The sequence below is a fragment of the Callorhinus ursinus genome, unplaced genomic scaffold, assembly GCF_003265705.2.
Source record: "Callorhinus ursinus isolate GAN/ISIS: 27379988/994484 unplaced genomic scaffold, GSC_fseal_2.0 scaffold28, whole genome shotgun sequence".
NCBI classification, from domain to species: Eukaryota; Metazoa; Chordata; class Mammalia; order Carnivora; family Otariidae; genus Callorhinus; species Callorhinus ursinus.
The window spans coordinates 2,962,114-2,968,971 of record NW_027397090.1 but is presented as its reverse complement, the minus strand read 5'-3'; the positions used below and the strand labels follow the sequence as shown (position 1 = coordinate 2,968,971).

General features: G+C 37.9%; 1 pseudogene; it reads left to right on the top strand.

Annotated features, from left to right (window-relative positions):
* The first annotated feature begins 931 nt into the window (after positions 1 to 931).
* The window catches only part of LOC112838573 (adenylosuccinate synthetase isozyme 2-like), a 34,458-nt pseudogene continuing 28,531 nt past the window's right edge, over positions 932 to 6,858 (top strand).

Here is a 6,858-nt window from a genome sequence, read left to right as displayed (position 1 = left end):
AAGCACTCTAGGAATTTATATATATACACACACACATATATATACATATACATACACACACACACACACACACACACACACACACACACACATATATACATACATACACTCACTACTATCTATGGAAGTATTGTTGCCAAAAATAATTCAACCCAAATCTGATCCATCCTCCAGAATTTTTTTTAAAGATTTTATTTATTTATTTGACAGAGAGATACACAGTGAGAGAAGGAACACAAGCAGGGGGAGTGGGAGAGGGAGAAGCAGGCTTCCCGCGGAGCAGGGAGCCCAGCGCAGGGCTCCATCCCAGGACCCTGGGATCATGACCTGAGCCGAAGGCAGACGCTTGACGACTGATCCACCCAGGTGCCCCCAAATCCTCTAGAATTGACAGACTCTAGATTTAACTACCAAATTACAGAAAATACAGAAGACTGAATATTCTCCAAGAGGTATCATATGTGAATATATGTGGCCACTTACTAAAAAATTCTTTATCAGAAAGAGAGGTACATTTTTCATTTTTATATCCTACCTGAAAATACTGAATGCATTGAATGCTTATCATGTGCAACTAAATGCTTTGAAAGCCTATCATGTGAATTTCCTGAAAAATGGAACAAATATCTTCTCAGTGCCTAATTATAGCGTGATGAATCTACTAAAAAAAAAAAAACACCTCCAATTAAAAAAAGGTCATGCCAGCCTTCACATGGCACTCACCTGAACCTACCAGAAAGATGTTACTTAAGCATGCACGAGCTCAAAAAAATAAAATAGCCATTCTTGATCCCACCAGCCAGCCCTACTCAGCCTCAAATGCCATCTCACTTCCCAATTGGAATGCTAATGAACAGAACACATTATAGAGTCTTCTTCTATCTAATAACGAAGTGACATAATTGAGAACTTATGCCTCAAGATCCATCACATGTCCTTTGTAGTATTGTGAGCACCCTTGCATAAATATCCAGACCCTGAAAATAAATAGTGTTGACTACATTGTGACTTGGCTGAGAATGTATCATTCCAGGTGATTTGTTGCATATCTTAGTCTTATGTCTCAACTCTCTACTATAACTGGGGGGGGGAGTGGGAATGGAGATCATTTTCTCAAAGAAAAATAAAAATGAAGTGCAAGCCACTAATACGTGAGCTATAGAGACATGTAAACATATTTCAAAGAGAAGCTCACAACAGCTGCAGCTTCCTTAACCACACTGGCTGATCGACTCCAATTCATCCACCATAACTGATTTAATATGAGAGTATAATTAGTACTGTTGATCACTATCTGGTGCGAGATATCCCAAATGCCCCACCTTTGTGCTAATTAATCTTGAAAACTTTCCAAGCTTTCCCTGCATCAGCACTCACAGAGCATTCTACTCAAACTGGGCAACAAGAACGGCATCACTTGGTCTTGCACACAGTTGGTACTCAGTAAACGTTTGTTTATTGAAATCACTGTTCCTTCATCACAGTAATTTTCATTAGAATGGAAAACCCAGAATCAAGATTTAGGCTTGGGTTGGTTTAACTAGCATTGATTTGAAGGCCTTGGAAACTGAGGTGTTCAAGTTGTTACTAAAAAGCCAGCTTTAGAAAAACCCAAGGAGTCATCACTGGGGTAATTTGGTGGGAATACTCTGCATTGAGACCTTGAAAGCTGACGGGTTATACCATTAGGGTGTGTTTATATGTCACTGACCTAAATAAAATCTAACAGAAGTAGCCAGTGATGCTATTAAAAATCAGGCCAAATGAGTGGAGACACTGCATAATCTCTAATTTTTTATACGAACATAATTTTCATTAAAACATCTGCAAAATAACTAAGTACATTTGATAAATGATAGGACATACATCATCTTCAACGAAGATATGGTTAACAATCTTGACATCCTGTGGTCCCTTCCTCATTCTGCCCTGTGTGCCTGAAAAGTCCTACAACCTCATAAATTCAGCATTACTTTTCCATTCCAAGCCATCCCCTACACATATAGTGAGCTTTTTCCAGGAGCCACCACTGCAAACAGTCATTTAATGTTCTCTTAGGGAACGAGGTGTTGTATGGAAGTGTTGAATCACTATATTGTACATCTGAAACTGATATTATATTGTATGCTAACCAACTGGAATTTGAATAAAAACTTAAGAAAAAAGAACAATAAAGTTCTTTTAGAGTGGTAAAGGTGGAAGGTAGAGGATAATACCAAGAATGGTCCCAAGAACTGGAAGAAGCAAAGTCAAAATATCCAGTTTGGACAATTATAGTTCAGCACCAATTGTGGTGAGCTCTGTGGCTCTTGCTCACACTTCCTAATGGAAAGTGCACACCGCTGCTTGGGGGCGCTACACTTTCAATTTGAGAAACAACAGCCTTATAATTCAGGTTCCTTAATAACACTTCTTGAAAAGGGAGAGAAAAGGAACAGCCAAAGATTGGGGTTTTATGGCATTTTAAGTTTGCAGCACTAACTTCTCTTGAAAAGACAGTGATTGTGAGTGCTAAAATGAGTCTAGTGAATTACACAAAATCCTGGTGCAAAGTGATGTACCTCCGTCACGCACAAAAAAATGAAGCACTTTTTCTCTCCATCTCAACATGCTTGTCTTCAGCTGTGCCTAGCAGCATCTGCAGGAATGGTCTTGGAGTTCCGCACAGTGGCAAGGAAGATGAACGCCCCAGCAGGATCATCATCTTACATTTTCATTAAGCTTTACTCTCTTCAGAGGACTTCTGAAGAGCTACTCTCTTCAGAGCTCTCTCAGGCACCTCTCTGCTTAGTTCTTCTTTGAATCCACTTTCTCCTTCCCTCCCTTGCTGTGGGCATACCCCAAACCTCAGTCTCATCCACCCCAAATCTTCTCCCTCCATATTTTTCCCAGAGTGCACTGCTGCAGCCTCAGAACTCTTAACTAGTACCTTAACTAGTTACCTCCCTGTTCTATATTGCACTGTTAAAAATTTGCTACAAGGCTAGATCTTATGTCAAGTAAATAAATAATAATAATAATAAGAGGGCAGGAGAAAACTTTTGGATTTGATGACTGTGTTGATGGCATAGATTGTGGTGATGGTTTCATGGGTGTATAATTATCTCCAAACTCACTAAGTTGTATATATTGATTACATACAGCTTTTTTTTATATTAAAAAAAATTTTTGGAGAACTTATCACTAAAAAAATAATCATCATACTCTCAAAACTATTTGTTTATACTTTATTTCTAAACGAGTCTTTAAATAAAATTTTTTTTTTAAGTTGGTGGGGGTTGCCTAACTGGCTCAGTCTGAAGAGCATGTGGCTCTTGATCTTGGGCCATGAGTTCAAGCCCCACGTTTGGTGGAGAGATTACTTAAAATAAATAAATAAGGAAAGAGCCAAGATGTCCATCGACAGATGACAGATAAAGAAGATGTGGTATATATACACAATGGAATATTATGCAGCCATCAAAAGGAATGAGATCTTGCCATTTGCAACGACGTGGATGGAACTGGAGGGTGTTATGCTGAGTGAAATAAGTCAATCAGAGAAAGACATGTATCATATGATCTCACTGATATGAGGAATTCTTAATCTCAGGAAACAAACTGAGGGTTGCCGGAGTGGTGGGGGGTGGGAGGGATGGGGTGGCTGGGTAATAGACATTGGGGAGGGTATGTGCTATGGTGAGCGCTGTGAATTGTGTAAGACTGTTGAATCACAAATCTGTACCTCTGAAACAAATAATGCAATATATGTTAAGAAAAAAAAAGAAGAAGAAAATAGCAGGAGGGGACGAATGAAGGGGAGTAAATTGGAGGGGGAGACGAACCATGAGAGACGATGGACTCTGAAAAACAAACTGAGGGTTCTAGAGGGGAGGGGGGTGGGGGGATGGGTTAGCCTGGTGATGGGTATTAAAGAGGGCACGTTCTATGTGGAGCACTGGGTGTTATGCACAAACAATGAATCATGGAACACTACATCCAAAACAATGATGTAATGTATGGTGATTAACATAACAAAAAATTTTTAAAAAAGAAATAAAATTTTAAAAATAAACTAGCCTTGAAAACTAAGATTTAATTTTTCATTTGTAATATAAAAAGAATGCCCCTATATTTAAGGAAATATAGAAACTATAATACCTAAACATAGAGAAAAATATAGTGCCCAAAGACAATAACTATAAATCATTGGTTGTATTTTCTTTCTAGAATTTCCTATATGTATTTTAATGCAGTTGCATATATATAATGCAATTCATATATATATGAATGTACCATTTGGATTCTACTTTAAAATTTTTATAAAATAAACATATTTTCATGTTAGTACAAAAAAAGAACTTTAGCTCTAACCCCTATGATAATAATTCTCTCATCTTTAACTCCCAAATCAGAATATTTACTAAATATTTACAAGAGAATATATTTTTGAGTTTAAAAGTGATGGGAGGGCACACCTGGGTGGCTCAGTCAATCTGCCTTTGGCTCAGGTCATGAGCCCAGAGTCCTGGGATTGAGCCCCGTGTCCAGCTCCCTGCTCAGCAGGGAATCTGCTTCCCCCCCCGCCCTCTGCCCCTCCCCCCCACTCATGCTCACTCTCTCAAATAAATAAATAAAATCTTAAATATATAAATAAATAAAAGTGATGGAAGAAATCATTTAAAAATTCAGGTATGTTTGTGCAAAAATTTGTAATGTCTACACTCACAAAAGTAAACAAAAATTAAAAAGCAAACACTTAACCAAAAATATACCGCCTTAAGTACAACAAATTAACATATACAAATATTATAATATATAATATAAATATTATGATATATAATAGATAAATCACAAAAGAAGAAATGCAGATTTCATACATATATGGGAGAAAAAAACACTTGAAGAAATGCAAATTTAAGCAGAAAAATAGCCATAATGTGGATAATTCATGCACCAAAATGCTCATATTGTGTTATCAGCATAATATCAAATTGGAAGCCAACCTAGATGTCCAACACTAGGGTAATGGCTAGCTAATTATGGTACAATATATAGTAGGATCCATGGTGGGCTTTAGGTGATCTTCACATATTTCATAAAAATAATACTTTTTCCCAAATAGTGAAGAGTTAAGCCTCCTTGAAGAGGCTTCTGGGTAAATATGAAGGACTGGATACATGCATTATATCTGCTTGTTTCTAAAACTCCACAGGAAAGGTGACAAGGGACAAAGAGAACCAGAGAAGGGACAATAGTGGACATGATAATTCAATAAAATTTCAGGGGGTAAAAAACAGATGGAGAAGTCAAAAATGACTTGGCAGAGCTGAAGGAAGCTGAAACCCAAGTGCCTGTGAAGGAGAAACCAATGAGAAAATGCTGATTCACCCCCCCACAGAACCCCTGAAAGAAATCAGAAATCAGCAATTTCAGCTACAGTGTGAGAGAAGCAAGTGAAAAAAAACTGGTGGAAAAATCTTGTGGGGAATAGTTAGTCCCAGGTCCCTCCTTCTAGTTGAGCGGTCAGACAACTTTTACCTCCCCCGCAAAGAGATAGGAGATTTATTCTCTGCAGCATAGAAACAGAGATTTTGTACTTAAAGACACAGGCATGGCAGAGAGCTGTGATGATGATGTCTCAGACTAAAAATGGGCATTAAGGGAAAGCCTGCACCCTGAGACCAAGCTCCCTTCCCCAGTCCAAGAGTGCCAGCAACCAGCCTTACCTCTTCCAAACCCTGTACTCCAGGACCTTTCTCTGGAAGCCTGAATGGTCACAAAGAGTAGCTCCATAGACTCATGCATTTGGGGACCCCTCAACAGATCCAGCTTAGTCCTGATCATCCCATAATCAAGCACACCAGTTAACAGGCCTCCCCTACCTACACACAGATTCCAGTCAGCATTTTAGTGCGTTACTCTTTAACAACATGCACAGCTACAGACTAGAAATGTCAGGCAAGTCTTCCTTCCAAAACAGGCAGATCAAAACAATCAAATAGGAAAAAGTAGCTTGGAGGAAACAGAGACAATGCAGGAAACAAGAAAACTATAAAACTAACACTTAGAGGAATGGGAAGACATAGCACCCATCAAGTAAGAACAAAAGAAATTATCTGAAAAACAAGAAAGAGCTATAAGTAATTAAAATATGATGGTCAAAACTGACTAATGAAACTATCAGAACCTTGTCTGAACCATACATGGTTCTTATACGAAACTTCTATGTAGATTCCATTTGAACAGAAAGAGGCTTACTGGTAAAAGTAAATGTTTAATATTCTGCTCTATACAACACATTATTTTCAGGCATTTTAAAATCATAGTCAATAGGGTTCTTCATAACACAGAAAAATGCTTATGATATACCACTGAATATGAAAAGCAGAAAAATTTATATTAAATATTACAGGGGTATGCTCAGATATTAGAGGTATACACAGGTCTATACAGCTATATATTACAATATATTTTCACCTGTATATATGTGCCCATTGCTGTGTGCATGTGCTGACCTCTTCCTAGACTACTAGCATTTCTATTTCTCACTCTCTCCATCCTCCACCGAAACGAATTTATCTCCAGGGCAGGAAAGATTTTGTTACTTCGATATGGAAGTATACACGATCCAATTTCCAGAAAAATTTATACAGAAAAAAATGTACCTTCTGCTGATAATCTGAATGTACCTTAGAAGTATGAGGGTAGTTTTGGTAGAAAATTAATATAAATCAAACAAAACAGCAAAATAAGGCATAAAAGGAAAACATTCAGAACCTAAGTTTCTAGGTAGGTCTGGATGGATAGTTTACCTCATAGGAGAGCTCCCTGGGGCCTTGCTCACGTCTATCACTCCTGTTTTATAGGCAATTGTTA